Below are 15,874 nucleotides of genomic sequence, written 5' to 3' on the forward strand. Positions count from 1 at the left end.
AACTACTTCACGGTTAGGGCGGCTAGGAGCTGGAACCAACTTCCAAGGGAAGTGGTGCTGGCCCCTACCCTGGGGGTCTTTAAGAAGAGGCTGGATGCCTACCTGGCTGGACTCGTTTGAGTCCCGTTTCTCTTTTTGGGGTTTTTTGTTGTTCTCCCGCCCTGGCGGGGGGTCGGGCTAGAAGATCTACTAGGTCCCTTCGGACCCTTAATCTATGAATCTATGAATCTATGAAACCCGCATCAAGGTCAGAATTGTCCATGCTTTTTGCATAATGTACAGGAGGGCTAGACCTGAAATGCTGTAGGTTGCACATGAGAGGAATAGTGGAAATAGCTGTAGTCCTACCCAGTTCATTCTCCCTTTCAGCCTCCACTCTGCCACTGTGACACAGGCTAGTAAGGAAGATGGATCTATGGTCTGACCTAGTAAATGGCAGTTCTTATGTTCTAGATACCGGTGCCTCATGTCCTTCTGGTGGGGAGCACTTGTTCTATGAATGCCTGACCCTTGGGGGAAAGCAGAAGGGTAGGAGGGGAAGTGTTGAGTGAGCATGCAGGAGCTGCTGGCATCAGTTCTAGCAGCCAGGTAGGTGGGGTGGGGTGGTGGAGGGAATGGTCAGATCAAAACTGTTTGAGAGACAGCACTGCAGAAAATGACAAGGGAACTGCAGCTTGGTATGTAGATACTACATTGTTCTTGCAGTGCTCTTGCATCTAGAGGCAACAGGAGCATACTGGAAAGCTGGACTTCCATATCTCTGGCTGTGACTCCATTTGATGACTGAACCTTACCAAGTGTTTATACTGTGTGCTCTTTAGCTTTGCCAGCAACAGACTGAGACTTGGACCTCATCCCAGTGGCTTTCAGATGCCTTTTAGTTAGCTTTAGGATCGACTTGGAGGCCCGATTCTATGAGTTACTGAGCTTGTAACATTCAGCTTGTAACATTGGTCTCTTAGTATTCAATACAACTAAGTTTCTGATACACAAAAGGACAGAAGCCAGCTTTCAGCAGCAGGGACAGGGTACCAGACCTACAGGTTCTCTTGCAGCAGGGGGTAGGGGAGAGGCAGGCTTGGTGGTCATAAAATCCCAGGTTGGGAGATGTATTTTTTTTTTTTTTTCCCCCTTGACTTCAGTTCCATAAATTATTCAGTATCTATAAAGCTGGCACCCTAAGTCTGGTTTGTTGGGGGGTTTTTTGGATTTGATGTGTGTGATTCCATGGGATAATAGTTTTGTGATTTGGTTGAAAACACGTGTAAATATTGTAGTCCTGGCAAGTTGTTCCTAATGCAATAAACTCACTTCAGATGGAACTTTAATTTTGCTTTTCTTGTGTGTTTTTTACTTTTTGTCCCATTCTTGTCCTATTTTATCCCATTTATTTGGAAAATAAGAGTGTGTATCAAGCTGTCACTTACTACATGTCACCTTCATGACCTGATTCAGCCACTTCTGGAGTGAAAAATAGCTATTTTTAAAGTGCAAAGACATTGCCTCACTTTGATAATAAAGAAGTTGGTAGTAGGAAATTCATATAGACTTGAAACTATGGGGATGGCTTGGGTAAGAATAACATGCAGATTCTTGTGTGGGCCCAGTATTCTGGAAGTAAAGCAAAAACCAACAGCAGCAAACTCGTACCTACTGCAGCCTTTGGTCACTTCATAAGTCTTTATCATTTTGAAGGTTCTAGGACATGTGGATTAATTGGACAAAGCAATCCCTCTCCCTCCTCTAAATATCTCAACCCCCCGTGGAGTTTTGTTTTCAGAAAAAAAAGCGGCAGGGACCCCGTGAAGTCCAGTAGGGACTATGCTTTTGTCATCTGGTTTTATACAGAAGGCCCCAGATACTGTAGCTTAAGATAAATAGACCATCCAGAAGGCAATTGGGACAGCCAAATTGCTTGATCATGAAATGTACAAAAATGCTTAGAGATAAATAGAAGAATTCTTTTTTTTTTTCTCCACTGAATTTATTGGGAGGAATGTTCTGGTAGTATTGCATACCACTGCCAAAATGCACACTGCCCTGGGAGTTAAAGAATGGAGATGAAATACTGACTTGCTGGGACTCCAAGCACTGTTGTGGGTCTTTTGCTAAGTTCTGATTTTGGGAAGAAGGGCCTCTCGGTTGACACCATTTCCTGTATTACTTGGAGTCAAAGAATGTCTCACCAATGGGTTGGTTAGATCCTGCTTAAGTTTAGATCAGAAAATGTCACATTGCACAGAGGTTGTGCTGCAGACAGTGACACCTTGAAAAACCCACTCATCCAAGATAGGTGGGGAAATGTCTTGGCCAGACCCACTGACATGTTCTGCAGAACCCATGCTTCATGCACAGCACAGCAGCATAAAGATCTAGCTATGGAGTGGCAACAGATGTTTTAGCACAGTGAGCTAATATACCCTGCTTCTCAGCAAAGATCTCTAGCCTGAGTAGAGATCATTATTGTTTAATGCAGTTCTACCATTTCCAGTACATATTCAGGGGATGGGAGGAAAAATGTGGCAGTGGAGGGTTCTAACCTCTTAGGACAGCGGTGTCAGACTTGATTGGCCTGGGCTCGATCTAGACCAGGGGGTTCCTCATGGGTGGAGGAGCAAGCAGTAGCAGTGTGGGAATTAGCACAGCAGGCCCCCCCCCCCCCCCCACCACATGGCATGTGCCTAATGGAACTTTGTACCCTGGAATTTGGCAGTGGGCCCTGCCTCCAATTTCTTGGCCCCTCCAGGAATCCCATGGGATGGGTGAAACTGATCTGCAGGCTGTATTTTTGACCAGCCTACCCTAAGGTTTTGATGGAAGCTGACTATGAACCAGCACTGTGCTGTCTTCCCAGGCCTGCCCTCAGATTGTGCCATGCTGTTGCTGAAAGCCACCATTAGGTGTGACACTATGAACACTGACCAATGTCTGTCTTCTGTGCTGGCTTTTACCACAACCGTCTCCCCACTTTTTGCTGCTTAAAACTAAAAATGATGAGCATGACCATAGCTTTGCTTAAGAAATCTCTGAGCAAAATCTGAGGCTGTTACTGGGAAGGGGAACTTGAATGGAGTGTAAAAAACCCATGAGATACTGGGAAGCTGCCTCCTTGAAGTAGCCAAAAGCTCTGTGGTAGGGGATATTAGGCTTCTCCCTCAAATGTGGAAGCCAGGTTGTCCTGAGATATAACATCTCCAGAGGTACCTTCTTCCTTGTAGTAGATGGGTGGCTTTGTGTAAAGTGCTTCAAGGTTCTCCAGCATCTACCAACTGCAGGCTGATATGAAAGGAATAGCTCAAGGATCACAGCATCTCCTTCTCGCTGCTGCCATAAATGACTTGTTGCCTGAGGTCTCAGTGGGCTACTCTAGCAGAGCTTAGTGATGCTCTAATCATGCCCATATGTTGGGGGTTTTGAGGTAATCCATTGGTTATGTTATCTATGCACCAGATAGAAACCTTGTATATAGGGCTGGGTGGGTCAGCTTTAAAGTTAGCTTATGCTGATGGAGCGGTGTGAGGGGACCCTCAGGATATGACTGAAAACTAGCCAAAGTCAAGTGTGAGGTGGTAAGTCAGCTTGGAGGTTACTAAAGCATGGATCAGTGTGGTAACTTTTGTGCTGGAAAAGAATGACTTTTGTCATAAGAGTGTTGGAGTGATGCAGCTATGATGTTCCAGGAAATATGCAGGAGACCAGGACTTTTTGGGTCATATCTTTGATTTGGGGCAACTGCCAAGTTGGAAGAGATGCTTTAGACAAGCTTTTGGGCACAGGATAGCCTTCCTTGGGTCTGAGAAAGAAGCAGCTGCAGCTTGCCCAGTTGTAAAGGAGCCCTCAATACTATGGTTGTTACACTAGAATCAGTCTCGAGATCCCCAGGCTGTTTATGGTGGTAGCAGAGTATGTGTATGCTCCCCCCACCCCTGTCACCCTCTTGTCCAGATCCTTGTCAGCATCACTCAGCCTGAGCCATTTCATTTCTAGCCATTTCCATATCTCTGCTGCTTGTGGGGTCAGGTAAGTACAAGAAAAGTGGAGATGCACTTTCATTAAAGTTTTGAAGGAAGTCCCCAGTACAGCAAATCTATAAGCCTGAACTGTTCTGTGGTGACTGTGATATAATTACTGCCACGTTGTGAATCTATCCATTCAGAAAGACCAAACAGCAGCGAGGAAATGTAGGGATTCCTGTTTCTGTTGGACCTCCAAAACGAATAGTTGTTTTTGCTTAAGTTAAAATAAGAATATTAATTAAAACTTGCTCCTCCCTTAGGTAAATTAGCACTGCAAATGTTACTAAAGGCTTTTTTCTGTATCCATGAAACACTGATGTAACTCCAGAGGTGGGGCTCTGTGTGAAATGTAAAACAACTTAAACAAAAACAGCTTTCTTGCTTGATGGTTGCTTAATGCTTATCAGACTCCTGCAGCTTTTACAGTGGCACTCACAGCATTGTAGCTGAGACTAAGCCTATATTTCTGTTTTAACTCATAGTTGCTCCACCCTTCCTAAGTCCCCTAGAGTGCTCTTTCAGGATCTGTGCAGAGGAAAGGGGATGATGACGGGTGGCTAGACTAGGATCAACATGCACAAACATCTCTTAAGAACAGGGCATTTGGTGTTAGTGGAGTTGATACTGTGGTTCAAAGCATAGATTGGGTACATCATGACAGACTGAGGTGCAGAAATGCAACTGGACAACAGGTGGAGCAAGTGCATTAGGATTAGCTTGCTGAGAAAAAAGGAAACATTTTATACTGGTGTGTGTGGAAGAAAAAGGTATGTGGTCCCCCCTTCCCTGCAAGCACTGTTTTTAAGAAGGAATGGTTTTGAACTCTCTTGACCAATGAGCCTTTTAAACCAATCGCATGACAGTGACTTAAATTTTGAGACTGAACAAAAGGGTTTATAAAAGAGACCCAATGAGAGAGGCAAAGATTTTTGTGGGTGATATCATCCACAAAAATCCCTGCCTCACATAATTCCTGGATCATCATGGCTACAGCATCACTCCAACACTATTAAGAGACCTAAATAATTACTGCAGAGTGTGCAGCCTCTCTCTCTTTCCAAAGTTAATGATTTAGTTTTATTGATAAACTTAACATGAGCAATATTGTCTTTGGGCTAGAGAGTGTTCAGTCTGGAGAAAGACACTTGTCAGTTATGCACAGGTAACTATGCATGGGGTAGGAAAGGCCACAAAAAACTCACTGCTGTACTAGAGGAAGAGCTCCAGTATGCCTGAAAGTAATAATAGGGTGACTTGTGCCTTGAATACCTTGTTACTGTGGGTGCATCTACATGAGACGCTTACTGTACATTAGCCTAATAACACTGTGCAGTAGAGTGGTAGTTAAAAACTATGCTAATAGCCTATTGTGCAGTATTATTAGGCTAATATGCAGTAAGTATCACAAAATAAACGTGCGAGTGCTACTGCACAGTAACTCTAGTAACTGCGGATTTAGTTAGTTGTTAGTACTTTATTAAGCAAGTACTTAACCAGATGCGCAGTATCTAAGGTGCACCTCCAGGTGAAATCCTGGGGAGTGGGGAGGAATTGAATTCTCAGTAACTCAGAAAATCAGGCCTGATGCAGCTCAGATTGGCACCCCACAAATGAGGCAGTGGATCTTTTTCCTGTAAACATTGGCTTAAGTGTTTTGTTCCAAGTGACTGTATCTGAGGTTAGGGAACTCAATATGATTTGCATTTTAGACAAATCAGTTGTCAAATTCCTCTAAAAAATGTCAGAATAGAACCCAGTAAATTTGGTTCTCAAGCCTCATTGTGTAAACACAGAGCGCCGTCTCCAGTTAAATATATCCTAATCTGAAACCTGCTGCAAATATTGTGTGAAATTTAGGTGTTTAAGGTTCTAGGGCTTAAAATAAACTGTGACATCATCTTGGGTTTGTGTGTGGCAAGATCTTTCAGGTATATGCAAGTAATGAAATTCCAGATGCTGTGAATTATTTTGCTATGTGGTTTATTTGGAATCACAATTGATAATGAATTTATGACAGAAATCAACAAAGAAAAATAATCTGTCTTCTGGAAATTTCCATCAGCCTTTTTTAACTTGACTACAACTTTAAGAAAATCTTTACTACTGGGACTGACTGTTTTCTTTTGGTGATGGACATTTTATACCTTTGATTCCTGTATCACCTGATTGGTCCCACCTCTAGTGATGTTGCCCGCCAGGACCCAGGAATGTTCTCTATCCCCGTTCTTCATGAATCTGTAAATTCATCCCACAGATCAGTGCAAGAGAGGTTGCCTGAGACCTTCCAGACAAGAGACACTTACCTCTTGGCCAGAAGGTAAATATTAATAAAACAGACATAAGCATACACTGATTAAACAACAGTAATATAAGACCACATGTTTGGTAGGTTTCCCTTTATAATAGTAGCATGATCTGATCCTGTTTTGGGTTTTATCTTTTCCTTTGGCAATCCCTCTCAGTCGAGGATGATTGTCTTCCATGATTATTTTTCCAGGAATGATAGACTCTGCTGCAACTTGGGCATGTATTTCTGTGCAGGGTTGGGTGGCTCTGGATTCTTGATTTGGTCCACAACACTCTGTTTCTGTCATTCCTGCTTTTCTGTCTCCTGTTGTCATGATGTTTCAAAGCACTGAGATTCTTGCAGCAGAATCTTCTTCCATTTGGGGTGGTCTTGGGTGATAGTCTCCCATGAGTTGATGTAGATGTTGAATTTTTTTCAAGTTAGCCTTGAGAACATCCTTGAAGCACTTTCTCTGTCCTCCACTTGAGTGTATGCTTTGACTGAGCTAGGAGAATAAAACTTGCTTCAGAAGTCTGGAGTTGGATATCTGGATGATGCGGCTGTTCCAGTAAAGTTGTTGGATGATCATCTTGATGCTCGTGGTGTTTGCTTGTGATAGGATGCTAATGTTGGTACGTCTATTATCTCAGTGGATTCAAAGGATCTTCTGCAGGCAGTATTGATGGTAATTCTCCAATGACTTGAAGTGTCTCCTGTACATGTGCATGCCTCAGTTCTATACAGTAAGGTGGAGATCACAACTGCTTGATAAACCATGAGTTTAGTTTCGAATTTGATGTGTTCAAAGATCGTGGCCCATTTCCTCAGGCACTGGAAGACTGCATTTGCACATTTAAGACTTTGTTGGATTTCTTCATTGATGTCAGTCTTCAGTGAGAGATGACTTCTGAGGTATGGGAAATACTCAGTGTTCTCCAGAATCTCACCGTGAATCTGAACAACCTGAGTTGTATGCCTCAATAAAGATGTTGATAATTGCCTGAAGGTCTGCTTCTGAGTGAGCACAGACTACAGCACCATCAGTGAACTGGAACTCGATGATTGAGGTTGGGTAGGTCTTGATTTTGGCTTGGAGTTGGCTGAGATTAAACATCTTATCATCTGTTCAGTAGTTTAGCTCCACTCTGACTGGAAGCTTGTTGGTGGTCAGATGTAGCATTGGAATATCAAGAAAAGTGTTGAAGCATGACACAGCCTTGCTTAACTCCTGTTTTAACTTCGAAGGGATCTGTGACAGATCTATTACCAAGAAACTCTGGTTACATACCATCATGGACCAGGAAAAGAATAGGGATGAATTTCTGTGGGCATCCATACTTCAGAAGGATCCTCCACAGTGCTTCTCAGTTGACAGAGTTGAAGGCTTCCATGAGGTCAAAGAAGACCAGGTAGAGTGGTTTATGTTGTTTCTGGCATTTTTCCTGCAGCTTGAGAGCTGTGAAGATCATGTCAGTTGTGCCTCTTGATGCCCCAAATCCACACTGAGATTCTGGGAGGAGCTCTTCAGCAAGTGGAAGGAGATGCTTCAGGAGGGTTCTCAAAATGATCTTTCCTGTGGTGGGAACAGCAAGGCCATCCCTCTGTAATTTCCACATTTGGACTTATCTCCTTTCTTGAAGTTTGTCACAATCAAGGTATCCCTGAGGTTATCCAATTCCTTAAGATGCAGACATGGAGCTGTGATGGGAGCTCCTCTCCCCCCCTGCTTGAAGATTTTGGCAGGGATTACATCAGCTCCAAGTGCCTTGTCATTCTTAATCTGCTTGATGGTTTTCCTCACCTCATCAAGAATTGGAGGAATACCAAAAATTGTCTCTGACTGGGTGCAAGATGGAGTTGAAAACACTCTTGCCAACAACAGAGTTTTGATTGAGAAGGTCTTCAAAATACTCTTTCCAATGGGTGTTGATGGCTTCCCTTTCCTTGATCAGGTCTCCTCCATCCTTAGGTCTCAAGGGGGTTGGTCCCTGAGTGCTCAGACCATAGATGGCTTTGGTGGCATTGAAAAAACCCCACATATTGTGGATGTCAGTAAGATATTGTCTTCCCATCATCTGTTCTTCATATCATGGGTCCTCCTTTGGACTTCTGCCTTGGCATGTTGGAGATTCAATTTCTTTTGCTTAGAGTTGATGTCATTCTGCCAAGTACAAAAGGCCTTGCACTTGCAGTAGATCAACTCTTGGATCTCCCGGTCATTCTCATCAAACCAGTTTTTTCTTATTCCTCTCCCCATGGCCTCTCTCCTTTTCTCCCCCTCCCCCCAGCCCCATTTCATAGCCATAAAGGCCAATAATGATCAGATTGGGCTCAGTGTGCTAGTCATGGTTATGTATTATATAGGCAACGATTGGTTCTATACTTAACCATAATGCAGTATACTGCATTAATATCTCAGACATTTAAATGCTGGAACAGACAGTTTGATATAAATTTCCAGATGGATAGCTATCTATTTTATGACTTCATAGTGAATCATACTCCAGTTTTTAGTCTAAATTTCCTTGTTTGTGTCATTGAGTTTAATCTTATACGTTTTAAACTGACTTTAGATTGAATTTCCTATGCCAAAACTTTCAGTTTAAAGTACATGTGTTAAAAAGGGTTACAAGAGTGGCAATTCCATAGGTTTTTCTTAGTTTGTTGGAGCACAATGCTGATATGATAATAAGGAGCAGGTTTTGATGGCAAAGTTTGCATTTTTGGCTGAAAGGAACATGCAAATTATATTTATTTGCATTCTAAATAGACCCTGTTTCTGTTTAATGTACTATACTACATTATGTAGAACTCACATTTCAAGCAAATCAGTGAGTCAGTCAAGTTCCTCCCCTCATAAACAAATGTCAGAATAAATAATTCTGAGTCTGACCCTTAAATTACCAAGAAAGGGAATTTAAAAACACATAATTGCAGAGGTCTGTCAATGAATTAGCAGGAATGTATGCTGTACCAACTTATTCTCTCAGAGCACAGGGATTCTGCCATCTTTTTACATTTTTTTATTAGAGAACAATACCCAGCAACTCCTATTGTGATACTTATTACCCAGTTTTCAAAGGAATCCATTCAAATGCAGGATGGTCCAGTGGTTAAAGTGCTTACCTAGGTGATGTGGGTTAATTTCCCTGCTGCTACACTGACATGCTGTGTGATCTCTTGTACAGTTTACTTAGGGGTACACCTTCTTTTGCTCTAAGCACTTAAATGGCATGTATCCAGCCACGTAATGGCTGTTTTTGGCAGTTATGCACCGTTTGGGATTCTGGTTCACCCTGTGGTAAAACAGAATCATGCTTCCAGAAGTAAAACAAGAGGAGGAAAACCCTCCTTTCAGCCCAATGGCCTAGTGACTGGGTCACATGTCAAGCGAGTAGGAAATCTGGATTCTAGGCCTAGGCTTCATCCCTTACCAGAGACGGTTTGAATCTACATCTCCTGCTTTCCAGCAAAGTACTCTAACTATTAAGCCATGGGCTAAGCATTATGATTAGCCAGACCCCTCCCCAGCACTTCTCTTGAAGCTGGTCTGCTGGATAGCCAAGACAGGGAGATATGCAGAACGGGGAGGAAAGGAACAAGTGAGAGGTTATGTAGCTCATTGAGATGGCTGATACTCTGGAAGAGTAGGATGCTGCGTTCTAGCCTGGACCCCTGCCCATGATGGTGGGGCAATAATTTTCCAGTGCTCTTTATTCTTTTGACTTAGTGAATATTAAATGGGAAATGAAGCAGGCCAGCTTCTCTAGCCCTCTCAGATAGTGCTAGGGCTAGAGAGAGGTTTGGGCAATGCCTTGCCTGGCTTTGTCTTAGCCTCTCTTTTAGTTAACACCAACCACGTATTCCTGTAATCTTAGCTTCTTCTGATGCAGTTTAATAGCTGGAACAAAGGAGGGGGAGCCAGAAACACATAGCCATCCAGCTGTTTTTCAACACTTTTTCTGGCTGGCCTCCATAAAACAAAGTGAGCAATTATCAGCTTCAATGCCCAACTCAGAATTTAATTTGAAACTAATAACTAATGTGCTTCTTAGAAGGGAATGGTAAATAATTTGGATTTTTCCTTAAATTTTTACAATGTTAACATGTGATAAAAAGCAAATTTTACCCCTGATTAAAAGTATTTCATCTATGATTTCCATCACAAAAGTCGCTTGACAACAGAAAATTAAAACATTATAATGTTATCACCACAGATCCAAAGCAGGGATCATCAAGTGGATGTAGAAAATCTTCACAGAGAGAAAAGAATAGCAGAGCAAGAGTGTATAAGATGATACAGGATATATCTGTATGGCTTTGTGGCTATTCCATATATGCTAGCTTTCAAACATGATGCTCTGCTAGTCTGCACTGCACATGCATCAGTAAACTCTTTCTCAATAACATACTGGGGAAAAAGTATGAAAAAGTGGCTGTTAAGAGGGAAACACAAAATAATTAAGGAAAATATTTTATTTCTAAACAAAATGAATGTATTCACAATGGTCTTTGTGTATTTTTACAAGTTTTAGTTAAATGTCAGTATGTCTTTATAATTTTCCTTAGAAATATTGTTGGCATGTAATATAAACTGATGAAACTAATGAATGTTCCTGTAGTTGCCATTCCACTGCATCCCACATTTTTTAATACAAGAAAAAATATACCTTCAAAACCAACATCTGATTATTCTGTGGTTTATTGTTCTGCTAACATATGAATAATTATATAGAAATCCTTAATTGCCTATTAACATTGCAACTATTTTCTCCCTTAGAAGGGATATTGACATACATTATGAATCTGACTATGAAACTGTCCTATGACCTTGCAATTCATGCTGCCTGCCATTTTTCCCCCCTAATGAAACTCCCAACATACTGACACTAAATGTTCGTTAAGGATTCTTCAAAGCAGTCAACTCCATATTTTCTCCATGTTAATCTCAAAAGATTAAGAACATACTAGGTACATCTACACATTGCCTTACTTTGCTATAGCGACATGCTATGTTGCCTTAAGAAGTGCTATGGCAGTGTAGCAATCACATAAGTCTATATGTGATCGGCAGCTACTTTGCTGTAGCAGAGTTCTCCATTTTAGCATGCTGCTACGGCGAAAACTAGCAGTGAAAAGTAGCAGCGAAAACTAACAGTGCATGGTGAACATGCAGTACAGGCAGCAACTGCGCTGTGCTTTAGTACTTCCAAAAGGAAGTACTAAAGCACAGCGCCATAACAATGTTGTCATAGGTGATGTGTCAATGGGCCCTCTAAGAATCATTACCCTGCAAAACAAAATCCTGACATAATGTTTATCCTGGTGTCACTCCTATTTTACTAAAATATAACTGCATTCATTGCCAATCTCTAATCTAGAATTTCACATGCTATGTTCAGATCTGGCATAAAAGGGTGCTCCTGACATTCAGATCTGTAGGCCAAGTTCAGTAGTAATATCAAAAGGTAGTTTTAAGCAGATATATGGTACAGCTGGTTTATGTGGTAGTGTAATATATATGACTTGCACTAAATCTGGCACAAAATAAGCGTGCTAAGAAGTATAACTGGCAGTAAAAAGAGTGAAAGATGGATGAAGAGCTAACAGAAGCTTCTCAGATAAAAACAGACTCCTCCTACAGCACTCTATCTTACACCTCTTGTTAGTTGCTTGTAAAGCTACCCCCGCTTCTCCTGTCTGCTCTCTTAAAGCTCAGACTACAAACTGATTTCAGTGCCAATCTACTGATGTTAAAGGAATTACCCAGATTGCAGTAAAAGGTCAGAATCTATTCTGAAGCATTTTACACACAATGGAACCACTTGATTCAGAACATGACATGGTAAATTTCAAAAGAGCATGTCTATGAAGGTGTTAACAGTGTAGAACTGAGACTAAATCTCATTGGCAAACAAGCAATTAGAAATGCATAGGACCCTTCCTGTTCATTTTGAACCAGAGAAAAATATTATGGACCATGTTTATTGTCAGGTATGAACCTTAGATGTGCGCTGATGTTTTTTAACTCTAGGTTCTTATCTACACTGGAACAAGCAAAATCAAACTAGCATTTGTTTCTCATTCTTTCCATAGATACTTCCTGGAAAAAAGCCTATTGGACAAACACAGTGATACTGAGTGACAACCTTTTCTTCTCAATAAATTATAGGACCATTTTGGTACTCCTGTAAAATTGTTTATCCTGAATGGGTGCTTGGCATGCAATAATTGCACATAGTTTAAGATGGAAATACTTCTGGTGGAACCAATTGAATTGTAATGGGCAAATGCTACAATATGTGCTTATTGTTGCAACATGTTGCTGTCACACAGAGATTCGTTAGGAGCTATGGAGCTGTGGTATGAATTATTTTTCACTGTCCTGCTCTGCTGGAGTGCTCAGTCCTCTCCTCACTTGCTGATGGTGAGACTGGTGCATGCTCAGCACCTCAAGAATCAGGCCCTTGGTTAATGATGGCAATGAAAACATGTAATGCTTTTTTACAGATGCCATTTACTTTAATACTTTGCAGATCTGGAGCTGATGTCCCAGGAATGAAGAAGGGACAGTTTAATTAATGCAGAGGGGAAAGTCATTCATAGGAATACTCTTGGAGATCTATTAAATAAGTCCGTGTTCTCTGTGGTTGTTATAAGTACTTTCTGTTGTTTGGTTTTATATTGCTTTGCATTTGGATTTTTATATCTATATTCCAAATCCAAATTGTTTAAAAAATGGGGCCTGAGGTTGTGCTCATATGGCCTGATTTTCATGGCTGAGTACAATGATTTCAACAGGATCTTGTTATTTACGAAGAATCAGGCCACTTAATTAGGTAGCCAAATGTGGATATACAGCAGTATTCTGAAACAGGAGAGTTGTGTTGAGGTGGGGGGAACACTGCAAAATTTTTTAGCGTCATGCAGTTCTAATAACTAACTTCCTATTCTCAAGGGATGTTATTATGCTCCTACTGAAGTCAGTAGATGATCTGGTTAAGTAAAGAATACAGGACTCTTGACCAAGACATTTTGCAGCCCCTGTTCCATGATCTAGCCCTCTTCACTTTTGCCTTGTTCACACTAGGTTTTCTTACCTGGGAGTATGTCTACACTTGCATTTGATCTGAGAGTTTACTCACAGGTAAACAGTTTGTGAGTAAATGCTTTCAGGCAGGCATCTACATATGCAGGGACTCAGGAGCAGATATGCTGCTTATAGCAAAACCCCCTGGTGCTCTAGCCAGAGGGGCTGTATGCTCTAGATTCACCCTGGGTGTTAGCACAGGGGCTGGCAGGGAGCATGGCCAGGAGACAGCTGTCTCCTGGTGGGGGCTGGGACATTGCTCCCTGCCTCTGGGGGGCTGCCTGCTGCCAGGGTGGGATCTGTCACCAGAGCCTGGGTGGGGACGATGTACCCTTCCCCCAGCAGCAGGGAGCTTCTGGCCCCAGCTCCCTGATCAGGGGCAGGAGGCTTGGAAAGATGTGAAGGCATGGGGCAGGTCCCAGTCCTCTGCCCTGATATGCTGGTAGTGTCACAGCTAACTGCCCTACTGGTGGATTGGGGTATGGGGCTGGGACTTGCCCTTGACCAAGACAGTTCGCAGCCCCTGTTCCATGATCATGGAGTGGGGGATGGAGAGACTGTTCCCTGCTTAGCTCTGTGATCATGGAGCTGGGTGGGGAACAGGCTCCCCAGCCCCCATGAGCAGGGGGCTCCCGGCCCTTGCTCCTGGAAAGTCATTATTTCCCAGCCCCAGCTTCGCAGTTGCAGGGCTAGCACTGAGAGATCCTTATCTCCTAGAAGAATCTCTCAGCCCAAGCCCTGCAGCAGATAAGGATCTTCCAGTGCTGGCCCAGCAGACCTGGCACTGGAAAATAAGGATATTTCAGGCCCCTGGCTCCCCGATCATGATGATGAAGCAGGAGTTGGGAGATAAGGATCTCCTATGCCCCAAAGCAGGGGTCTAGGAGCTCCCTGCTGCTGGGGCAGGGGGCCACCCAGGCTCTGGTGGCAGAGCCCTCCCCAGAAGCAGTAAGTACCTGGGGGCAGGGAGCAATCTCTGGCCCCCCATGTTGCGTGCTGTGTGCAGGGCTGGTTCAGTGTGCACTGTACGAGGCATGTGGATCAACTTTGAGATCTGTGGACAGTAACAGTGACCAGATGATAGGGCTCGGTGGGTTGGACCTGGCCCATGGGCTGTATCTTTGACACCCCTGAGTTAGAGCTACCAAGACCATTTGCAATAGCACTGAGTTCTTTCAGCGCTGGTATAGACCTGAAGACAATTTTAAGCCAGGCTTTGTAACATTGGGAGTCACCAGCTGATGTGGCTGCAGAGAACTTTTCAAGTTTTATTTACCTAACTGTATAGGAAGACAGAGCTGGAGAATGATTTATTGACCACTGTGATGAAGTTCTTTTAGAATATTCTTAATAATAGTATTTTTCTTTGTCAGTGAGTGTCTGATTAAAAATGATTTTTCATTGAAGGACCACTGCCCATAGGTTATAAACATGCAAGAAAACCAAATACATGGTGTCAAAGATGAAAGTCTTAGGGTAGGCTTCTCTTTTAAGGTTCATACTGTAAATTAGGAGTAATTCCTCAACATAATAATATAATAAGAATATCAATATAAAGGGAGAGGAGAATCAGATCCTTAGTATTTCTTCTCAAAATCAAATGCTTTATTAAGCTTTTCCCAGTCCAGGCATCCTTCAGCAGCTCCTGCTGGAATTATGATAAGTACAAAAATCAACTAGTCTCTCTTTTTCCATGATAAAGTGTTTTATTTATTTTACAGATAGTTGAGAGAAAACTGGATGAAAAATGTTCAGAACCCACATAATTGTTTTCCAGAAAATGCATGCATGATTTTCTATGAATAAACTGCAACGTCTCCAAGGGATATTTTTTTAGGACAGACACATTTTTAAATTCAAACTAAAAATGTAGCAGGAAATTGAAATAAAACAGAAGGATCTATGACTAATTCCCATGAAAAATCATTTGACCAGTGCCTAAATTTCAGCTGTACTGTACAACAAAACTAAGCAAACCACCAAAAAATATCTATTTGCTATGCTTTTTGGTTACATTTTCCAAGCTCAACCCACTTTTAAGTTAATAAACCTGACTCAAGAAATGAGTGCATTTGGGTTTTCATTGATGTATTTGTCACCATAAAAGATATTTTACAGCATTAATATCAGCATGAAAACATTGGGGTTTTTCTATGCAGTCAATTTACTGCATATATGTGATGATAAGAAGTCTGGTCCTGGTCCAGATGAAACCAATTGCAAAACTATTATTTATTTCACTGAGAATGGGATCTATTGGTGGCTGGATAGCTCCACATATATCTGTGTCAGTGTAAGGGTTTGTAATCACAACCATCAAGTCTTCTTGACAGCAACCTGAATTTTGCCCCATTTTGTATATTCTTTTTATATGAGACTATGAAAATGCTGCTGATGTTGATGAGAGTTAGTCACAGAAGTAGTCCTGTTTGAGGACTGATCTTGCACATAACTACTTACAAGTCTGAGTAACAAGTGAAC

This window comes from Gavialis gangeticus, unplaced genomic scaffold (assembly GCF_001723915.1).
Source record: "Gavialis gangeticus isolate Ggan-Ray unplaced genomic scaffold, GavGan_comp1, whole genome shotgun sequence".
Lineage (NCBI taxonomy): Eukaryota > Metazoa > Chordata > Crocodylia > Gavialidae > Gavialis > Gavialis gangeticus.